At 46.1% G+C, this 10,503-nt stretch overlaps 1 long non-coding RNA gene across 1 annotated transcript in view; it reads right to left on the bottom strand.

The window, feature by feature from the left end:
* Window positions 1–5,832: 5,832 nt before the first annotated feature.
* The window catches only part of LOC139186521 (uncharacterized), a 50,671-nt gene continuing 46,000 nt past the window's right edge, over window positions 5,833–10,503 (bottom strand). Inside the window, exon 4 of the long non-coding RNA XR_011570109.1 lies at window positions 5,833–6,493. This is a non-coding gene — a long non-coding RNA (uncharacterized lncRNA). The remainder of the gene's footprint in view (window positions 6,494–10,503) is intronic.

Genomic DNA, 10,503 nt, shown 5'->3' with positions numbered 1-10,503 from the left:
CCAAGATAGCTCAGGTGGGTGGGAGAAAGTCTTCCTCCCTTCTGCCTCAGGCTTTGCCTCTTTGGCCCACACATGTCCCAGAGGCAGGGGCATCTCGAAGCACCTCCTTGGGGGAATGAATTTTGAATCTAGGCCTCAAGGCTTGCAGAGACGAGCAACATGGCAAGGCTCTTTGTTCTGTCAAATTAGTTCATCCAAGCACAGAAGGAATTGACATCCTGCCCACTTTCTCTCTGTCTGCCTTGGAAGACCCAAGCCATGGCTGCTCATCTTCTCCTCTTTGGGTTCTTGGTCTAGCAGGAGCAGACATGCTTAGGGTACCAGCAAAGCAGGGCACCCAAAAGACAGTAAATAGGTGCAAAGCATGGGCACTAAGCAGGACAAGTGATTCCTATATTTGGTGTGTTTCTGACATCACAGTTTGGCCCACTCATCTCCACTGGTACATGCTTTCAGTTCAGTTCAGTTCAGTCACTCAGTTCTGTCCGACTCTTTGCGACCCCATGAATCGCAGCACACCAGGCCTCCCTGTCCATCACCAACTCCTGGAGTTCACCCAGACTCATGTGTATCGAGTCCATGATGCCATCCAGCCATCTCATCCTCTGTCGTCCCCTTCTCCTCCTGCCCCCAATCCCTCTCAATATCAGGGTCTTTTCCAGTGAGTCAACTTTTCGCATTAGGTGGCCAGAGTATTGGAGTTTCAGCCTCAGCATCAGTCCTTCCAATGAACACCCAGGACTGGTTTCCTTTAGGATGGACTGGTTGGATCTCCTTTCAGTCCAAGGGACTCGAAAGAGTCTTCTCTAGCACCACAGTTCAAAAGCATCAATTCTTCAGTGCTCAGCTTTCTTCACAGTCCAACTCTCATATCCATACATGACTACTAGAAAAACCATGGCCTTGACTAGACGGACCTTTGTTGGCAAAGTAATGTCTCTGCTTTTCAATATGCTATCTAGGTTGGTCATAACTTTCCTTCCAAGGAGTAAGCATCGTTTAATTTCATGGCTGCAATCACCATCTGCAGTGATTTTGGAGTCCCAAAAAATAAAGTCTCCCACTGTTTCCACTGTTTCCCCATCTATTTGCCATGAAGTGATGGAACCAGATGCCACGATCTTAGTTTTCTGAAGGTTGAGCTTTAAGCCAACTTTTTCACTCTCCTCTTTCACTTTCATCAAGAGGCTCTTCAGTTCTTCTTCACTTTCTGCGATAAGGGTGGTGTCATCTGCATATCTGAGGTTATTGATATTTCTCCCGGCAATCTTGATTCCAGCTTGTGCTTCTTCCAGCCCAGCATTTCTCATGATGTACTCTGCATATAAGTTAAATAAGCAGGGTGACAATATACAGCCTTGAAGTACTCCTTTTCCTATTTGGAACCAGTCTGTTGTTCCATGTCCAGTTCTAACTTGCTTCCTGATCTGCATACAGGTTTCTCAAGAGGCAGGTCAGGTGGTCTGGTATTCCCATCTCTTTCAGAATTTTCCAGTTTATTGTGATCCACACAGTCAAAGGCTTTGGCATAGTCAATAAAGCAGAAATAAATGTTTTTCTGGAACTCTCTTGCTTTTTTGATGATCCAGCAGATGTTGGCAATTTGATCTCTGGTTCCTCTGCCTTTTCTAAAACCAGCTTGAACATCTGGAAGTTCATGGTTCATGTATTGCTGAAGCCTGGCTTAGAGAATTTTGAGCATTACTTTACTAGCATGTGAGATGAGTGCAATTGTGCAGTAGTTTGAGCATTCTTTGGCATTTCCTTTCTTTGGAATTGGAATGAAAACTGATCTTTTCCAGTCCTGTGGCCACTGCTGCATTTTCCAAATTTGCTGGCATATTGAGTGCAGCACTTTCACAGCATCATCATTTAGGATTTGAAATAGCTCAACTGGAATTCCATCACCTCCATTAGCTTTGTTTGTAGTGATGCTTTCTAAGGCTCACTTGACTTCAAATTCCAGGATATCTGGCTCTAGGTGAGTGATCACACCATCATGATTATCTGGGTCACGAAGATCTTTTTTGTACAGTTCTTCTGTGTATTCTTGCCACCTCTTCTTAATATCTTCTGCTTCTGTTAGGTCCATACCATTTCTGTCCTTTATTGAGCCCATCTTTGCAGGAAATGTTCCCTTAGTATCTCTAACTTTCTTGAAGAGATCTCTAGTCTTTCCCATTCTGTTGTTTTCCTCTATTTCTTTGCATTGATTGCTGAGGAAGGCTTTCTTATCTCTTCTTGCTATTCTTTGGAACTCTGCATTCAGATGCTTATATCTTTCCTTTTCTCCTTTGCTTTTCACTTCTCTTCTTTTCACAGCTATTTGTAAGGCCTCCTCAGACAGCCATTTTGCTTTTTTGCATTTCTTATCCATGGGGATGGTCTTGATCCCTGTCTCCTGTACAATGTCACGAACCTCCATCCATAGTTCATCAGGTACTCTATCTATCAGATCTAGGCCCTTAAATCTATTTCTCACTTCCACTGTATAATCATAAGGGATTTGATTTAGGTTATACCTGAATGGTCTAGTGGTTTTCCCTACTTTCTTCAATTTAAGTCTGAATTTGACAATAAGGAGTTCATGAGCCACTGTCAGCTCCCAGACTTGTTTTTGCTGACTGTATAGAGCTTCTCCATCATTGGCTGCAAAGAATATAATCAATCTGATTTCGGTGTTGACCATCTGGTGATGTCCATGTGTAGAGTCTTCTCTTGTGTTGTTGGAAGAGGGTGTTTGCTATGACCAGTGCATTCTCTTGGCAAAACTCTATTAGCCTTTGCCCTGCTTCATTCTGTCCTCCAAGGCCAAATTTGCCTGTTACCCCAGGTGTTTCTTGACTTCCTACTTTTGCATTCCAGTCCCCTATAATGAAAAGGACATCTTTTTGGGGTGTTAGTTCTAGAAGGTCTTGTAGGTCTTCATAGAACCGTTCAACTTCAGCTTCTTCAGCATTACTGGTCAGGACATAAGCTTGGATTACCGTGATATTGAATGTTTGCCTTGGAAATGGACAGAGATCATTCTGTCATTTTTGAGACTGCATCCAAGTACTGCATTTCGGACTCTTTTGTTATGGCTACTCCATTTCTTCTAAGGGATTCCTGCCCACAGTAGTAGATATAATGGTCATCTGAGTTAAATTCATCCATTCCAGTCCATTTAAATTTGCTGATTCCTAGAAAGTTAACGTTCACTCTTGTCATCTCCTGTTTGACCACTTCCAATTTGCCTTGATTTATGGACCTAACATTCCAGGTTCCTATGCAATAGTGCTCTTTATAGCATTGGACCTTGCTTCTATCACCAGTCACTTCCACAACTGGGTATTGTTCTTGCTTTGGCTCCATCCCTTTATTCTTTCTGGAGTTATTTCTCCACTGATCTCCTGTAGCATATTGGGCACCTACCAACCTGGGGAGTTCCTCTTTCAGTATCCTATCATTTTGCCTTTTCATACTGTTCATAGGGTTCTCAAGGCAAGAATACTGAAATGGTTTGCCATTCCCTTCTCCAGTGGACCACATTCTGTCAGACCTCTCCACCATGACCCATCCATCTTGGGTGGCCCCACACAGCATGGATTAGTTTCATTGAGTTAGACAAGGCTGTGGTCCGTGTGATCAGATTGGCTAGTTTTCTGTCATTATGGTTTCAGTGTGTCTGCCCTCTGATGCCCTCTCACAACACCTACCGTCTTACTTGGGTTTCTCTTACCTTGGGTGTGGGGTTATCTCTTCACGGCTGCTCCAGCAAAGCGCAGGTGCTGCTCCTTACCTTGGACGAGGTCGCCCCTCCTGACCTTGAACGTGGAGTATCTCCTCTCGGCCTTCCTGCGCCCCTGCAGCCGCCGCTCCTTGGATGGAGTACATGCTTTGCTGCTGCTGCTGCTAAGTCGCTTTAGTCATGTCCGACTCTGTGCGATTCCATAGATGGTAGCCCACCAGGCCCCACAGTCCCTGGGATTCTCCAGGCAAGAACACTGGAGTGGGTTGCCATTTCCTCCTCCAATGCATGAAAGTGCAAAGTGAAAGTGAAGTCGCTCAGTCGTGTCCGACTCTTCGTGATCCCATGGACTGCAGCCTACCAGGCTCCTCCGTCCATGGGATTTTCCAGGCAAGAGTACTGGAGTGGGGTGCAGACTAAAAACCTGGCAAGTTCAAGTCAAGGGTGCCTGATACACCTGTCTTTCAAAAATGGATGCACTGTTGCAAAGCCGGAAGTGCAGTAGAGAATGTATTTCCGTTTTCCGCTTTAGCAAGCATATGCTGTAAGCATTTGTTTTTTCCTGTAGTGGTGATAGCAGAGGTCCAGCGATGGATGTTTCGTTCTGTATTACTGAGAGGAAGGTCATGCACATATGTTCTCTTGCCATCAACCAAGGCAGAGGCAGTGTGGCCCTGGAAACAACAGCAGTAACACAATTTCCTGATCTGTGCCTCTCAGCTGAGGCAACATGGTCATGGAGCCAGCAATAGGGACAGAGACTTCTTGAAATCCATCCTCCTCATCATAGAAAATTTAGAAGCTCCCTTGGTGCACCAATCTTGTTGATATATTCTGGGAGACATTCCTGAAAGTTCTTCCTAGAATTTGTTCATCCAACACGTCCAACAATCCTGCAAGCACCTAATCCCCTGTATTAAGTCTCTTTCAGCTTAACGTAGTCTGAGTTATCTGCAGCAGAATCTGACTAATACTGGGTGCTTGTGATATACCCCACCTGTGCTAAGTCTTTGTATTTAATCTTCACAGTGGCCTGAGTTCACTATAGTCCAGGACTTGGTGGCAAGCACAAGAACCAACTTTGACTAATTTAAGCAGAAAATGAACTTACTAAAAAGATATTGATTAACTCAGTGAAGTCACTGGGAAGGGGAAGCCTAGAGAATGAGGCTTGGAAACTCTACAACCAAAAATTGTGCCATAGAACTAGTCAAATGAGAACACGCTTCCATGTGGTTCCCCGTCCTGCACACCACTGCGCCTGACGGAACTGCTCACAGGACACACTGCAGTCTTGGAATGCTCCACTTTCCCCAGAAACACGGCACTGTAGTCATGGCTGCCTCTGCCCCTCAGCGAGTTCGCCACCCCTCCCTCATCTCTGTGTTCCTAGCCCCTGATTCGAAGCGTAGCACACATCTTATTTCTGAGCCAGTGCAGATGCTCAAACTCAGCTCCAAAGTGCCTGAGACCCAGACACCAGTCTTTCTGGCTTCCTAGGCCATTCACAAGGTAAGCCCTGCTCTCCTTTGCTCTCTTCCACTCTACACTGCCTCATGTATCTTCATTCAGTGAGGACTGTTGTTCCCATCTGGGTTAAGCACTGCCCTTGCCTGTTGGTTCTTTGGAAATGAAAATATGCTAGATTTCCTGTTGGCAACTCAGCACCGCTTCCCCACTTCCATGCTCTCCCCCCGTGGCAGGGACTAGATGCGTAGAAGGGACATTCCCAGGACTCCCTGGCCAGCAGGTTTGTAGGTTGGATGTGCCAACAAAAGGCACTCACAGCAGTGCTGGGAGGCAGAAGAGAAGCAGAAGGCACGTGCTCCTCTGTACTAGTGGACAGAAACGTGGGCTCCAGTGATGGCCTCGCAGGGGCCTGCAGCAGCCTCTAGACTTTCTCTCACAAGCGTGGGAGCTACGGGCAGTTGTGGACCGACAGGCAAACAGGCAAGAAGGCTTACTCTGAAGGGAGTCCTGAGAAACACATACACTGCCTCATTTAATCCTCACGACAACCTGACGAGGAAAAGGTTATTCAAAACCCCATTTTACAGGTAAGTAAGTAGGGGTTCAGAGAGGTTAAGTAGTTGCCCTAGGGCACATGCCTGTGTGACAGTAGAGCTCATGGTCACTTTCTCTTATCCCTGACATTCTGCCCAGCTCACCCCCATTCCTCATTTGCAAAGCAGACGGAGGAAGGTGCAGGAAAGGCCAGGGACCAGCAGGAAGGGCGAGAGGTCTAGAGCCAGGCTGTGCTCAAAGCACAGAGTATCTTTGGAATGTTGGAAAGTTCTCCTGGAAAGTCCTTCTGAGCCTGAGGCACATTCTTCTAAAGAATTTTCTTGATTGGAAAAATCCTGTGCTTTGAGGATGGAATTAAATGTGTGGGAACAGCCAAAGGTCACTGGGGACCACAGCTGCAGAGTAAGGACGCAGATCAAGCTAAGGGACACCAACGAAGATTGAGAGACAGCCGTGTCTCATACAGACGTAAGCCCAAAAGGGCAGGCAGTGCTGTCAGGGCAATTGCAGCTTCAATGGAGGAACCCAGAGAATAAGTGGTTCAAAATCTCCCATTAGCTGTGCAGCCTTGGGGAAGTCACTTCGCCTCTATGAGGGGTCTTCTCATCAATCTTCTGTCAGAGGCAAACAATTACAGTGATTGGATTGCTGGCTTTCAAATCTGGTTATTGAGTCCTTGGCTCTACCACCTTCTGCATGGTTTGGGGCAAGTTCTTCCATTTCTCTGTTCCTGTTTATCTGTAAAAGGAGGATAAGAGTACTTATAAAAAAGAGTTATTAGAACAACAAAATTAAATGAATTGCAAAAGGATTTTGAATTGCAGTAGGCATATAGCATGCACTCAGTAAATGTTAGCTATTGTCTTTCTTACCTTGGTGAGAAGTATGAGGATTAAAGGAGGCAGCATGTGTAAAAGGTTTCACATATAATTTGGCTTATTAGATCAGCTCAGAAAACAATGGTGTTCTGGTTATCTAATACTGCATAATAAACCATTTCAAAATGTAGCGGCTTAAAATAACAATAGTCAATTACTTTGCCCACAAATCTGTGATTTGGGCAGGGATTAGCAGAGTTGGCTCATCTCTGCTCCATGAAGCATGAGCTGGAGTGGTTAGAATAGAACTGAAGGATTCACTTCCAAGATGCCTCACTCCCGTGGGTAGCAGGTTGGTGCTGGCTGATGGTTAGGAGTTCAGCTGGGGCTATAGACCAGTGGCCCACATTATCTCTACCTGGGTCTCTCTACACGACTGCTTGGGCTTCCTCACAGCATGGCAGCTGCGTTCTAAGGGCAAGTGCAAACGAATGTGGAGCTTCCAGTCTCTTTCGGTCTCGGCCCACAAACAGACACAATTTCACTTCTACTGCATTCTGTTAGTCAAGTAGTCATTGAACCTGCCAGACTCCAGGGGAAGCACATAGATCCCTCCTCTTGAATGGAAAGAATGTCAAAGAATTTTCAGCCATCTTTAATTTATTACAGATAGTTTGTGTTTTCACTCCAGTACTGGCCCCAGGCACACGTACACAGACGTAAATGGGTGAACTCTGCTTTCCTAAACCATGCTCCAACAGAGATGTAGATGACCAAAAGGGGAAAGAGAGAGACACACACACACACCCAAAAAACTGGATAAGTCCTACTTGCTCTTTAGGATTCCCCAGAAGAGAGTCTGGGAGTCTCTCATATTCCAAGAACCCTGGGTGAAGAGTCTGCTCTGCATCCCCAGTATTCCTGTCTCCCCCTCCTCAGAGCTGGTCAGGGAGCCCATCATTGTATTAGGGGCTGTACGTCAGGGTAGAGAAGCTCATAGTTTATGGAACCTCTAGCTAGCTTCCTGCACTCCCTCAGCCTTAGATGTCTCACCTGGAAAATAGCATGATAAACTCTACATCATAAAGTCTCCCTGAGGATTAATTGAGGTCACAAATAGTTGCTGCTGCTGCTGCTAAGGCACTTCAGTCATGTCCGACTCTGTGCAACCCCAGAGACAGCAGCCCACCAGGCTTTGCCGTCCTTGGGATTCTCCAGGCAAGAACACTGGAGTGGGTTGCTATTTCCTTCTCCAATGCATGAAAAGTGAAACGTGAAAGTGAAGTCGCTCAATCGTGTCTGACTCTATGCGACCCCATAGACAGCAGCCTACCAGGCTCCTCTATCCATGGGATTTTCCAGGCAATAGTTAGAGCAGGGTAAATTAACAAGCCACCAATCAGGCTCATCAGGGCTTCCCTGGTAGCTCAGGTGGTAAAGAATCTGCCTGCAGTGCAGAAGACCTGGGTTTGATCCCTGGGTTTGGAAGATCTCCTAGAGGAGGAAATGGCAACCCACTCCAGTATTTTTGCCTGGAGAATCCCCATGGTCAGAAGAGCCTGGCAGGCAATGGTCCCTGGGGTCACTAAAAGTAGGACAGGACTGAGCGACTAAGCACAATCAGGCTCATTATTTAAAATGTGGCATATTGTTCATTTCAGAAACAGATCTCTTACTCTCCAGGCCCTCAACCTACTAGGTGGTGTGAGTGGACAGGAGTCAGGAGACTTTTGATAGAAGTCTAAGATAGAAACTGAATATGTATGATCTCATCAAACATGGTTTGATCTCAACTATGTAAATAGATAGAGGCTAGAAGGAAATAAGGCCAAGTGTTCACTGTGGTTGATCCTGGAGGGTAGGATTATAGCTGATTTTTTTCCTGCTGTTTCTTTATAATCTTGTTGAATGTATGTCCTCATGTCTTAGAGCACCTTCCTTGGTGGCTCTTCTTGGTAAAGAATCTGTCTGCAATGCAGGAGACCCGGGTTTGATCCCTGGGTTGGGAGGGTCCCCTGGAGAAGGGAATGACAACCCACTCCAGTGTTCTTGCCTGGAGAATTCCACGGAGAGAGGAGCCTGGAGGGCTATGGTCCATGGGGTCGCAAAGAGTCAGGCATTACTGAGCGACTAACACACACACACAAAAAACATACACACACACCTAATATTTTATCAGTTCGTGTGTGACTTTTATGAATAAATATAGGATAGCACCCGTCCTACCTGCGCCGCCCCCTCCCACACACACACTGCCACACAAGTGTGTCTTTCTGTGGAGCAGGCTTTCCACAAGGTGACGCTGTCCGAGTTTTGGGTAGACAATTCTTCCCTGAGCTGAGGTGAACCCAGCACTGCCCCTCGCCCATGTTGCCTCCAGGAGCACTCTCCACTGTCGTCCAAGAATACCCCCGCATTATGCAGAAAAATGTCCTTATTTTTCAGAGATGTATTTGGGGTGAAATGTCAAACTGTTTGTAATTTACTGTACACTACTTCAGAGAAAATAGATAAAACAATTATGGCCCCCCAAATCCCCATAACAATTGAGAGATCTAAGTGATGGATGTATGTGCATTTGTTCAATTATTCTTTTTACATTTCTCTTTGAAAATTTTCAGGACAAAAAGTTGTGGGGGGCGGGAATGCCCCACCTATTTCCAAATGTCCCTTATTGGTGTGTTAACATCTCTGGTTGAAAACCTATATTTTTATTTTGTATCAGCTTCATTTTCATAAATGTTGTGGTCTGGTTTTTAATTTTAAACTGCCACGGGGCTGCTATTTTTTCTTCAAATTGTTTCCTCTTTGGCTTCCTTCTCCTGAAGACAACATCTGGATGTAGGGTAATGTCCTCATGGCAATGGGGAGAGGTGGCCCTCCTCTTGCTTTTGAGTCCTTGCTGGTTTCATGAGGTACCCCTTGCCCTGCCTGCTTGTCATGAGTTGTTACAGCCCGCAGCCACTAAAACTTATGATCTGTTCTCACTGACCTTGACTCAATGCCACCGCCTCTCTCCTGGGCACCTGAGCACCTCTGAGTCTCAGCTGCATCCTCCATCCAGCTCTGCCTTGGCTGGCTACCATACAGTAGCTCTTCACACTCACTGCTGTTTATGCCTCTCAGCAATCTCCTTCATTCCTCACTGTGAGCATATAAGGTCTTCCAGACCTCTTTCATGCTGTGTGCAACCTGAGATGATCCCTAACACAGGTGACAAAAGTGGGATGGGATAAGATGCAGTAATGGGGATTCCAGCCGTCCATCCTTACCTTACATGTATATGGCATTTTACAGACTTCAGGTACACTCTCCTTTCAACACCAAACTCTTTCTGATGCCTACTCTATGCCAGACACTGTTCTGAGGGTCTAGGACTCCCCCACCCTACTACACATACACACCAAGTATCTGTTGATATATGAAAGGGCAAACAAGTCACAATGCAGCTGTACCAGTGAATATCAGATCAGATCAGATCAGATCAGATCAGTCTCTCAGTCATGTCCGACTCTTCTCAACCCCATGAATCGCAGCACACCAGGCTTCCCTGTCCATCACCAACTCCTGGAGTTCACTCAGACTCACGTCCATCGAGTCAGTGATGCCATCCAGCCATCTCATCCTCTGTCATCCCCTTCTCCTGCCCCCAATCCCTCCCAGCATCAGAGTCTTTTCCAATGAATCAACTCTTCGCATGAGATGGCCAAAGTACGGGAGTTTCAGCTTTAGCATCATTCCTTCCAAAGAAATCCCAGGGCTGATCTCCTTCAGAGCAGATGTTAAAAAGAATGAAATTAATTGGCAATTGGCAACCCACTCCAGTACTCTTGCCTGGAAAATCCCGTGGGCGGAGGAGCCTGGTATGCTGCACTCCATGGGGTCGCTAAGAGTTGGACACGACTGAGCGACTTCACTTTCACTTTTCAC

The sequence above is a fragment of the Bos indicus genome, chromosome 13, assembly GCF_029378745.1.
Source record: "Bos indicus isolate NIAB-ARS_2022 breed Sahiwal x Tharparkar chromosome 13, NIAB-ARS_B.indTharparkar_mat_pri_1.0, whole genome shotgun sequence".
Classification (NCBI taxonomy): Eukaryota; Metazoa; Chordata; class Mammalia; order Artiodactyla; family Bovidae; genus Bos; species Bos indicus.
The sequence above is the reverse complement of the archived record's forward strand: the minus strand, read 5'-3'. Positions and strand labels throughout refer to the sequence as shown.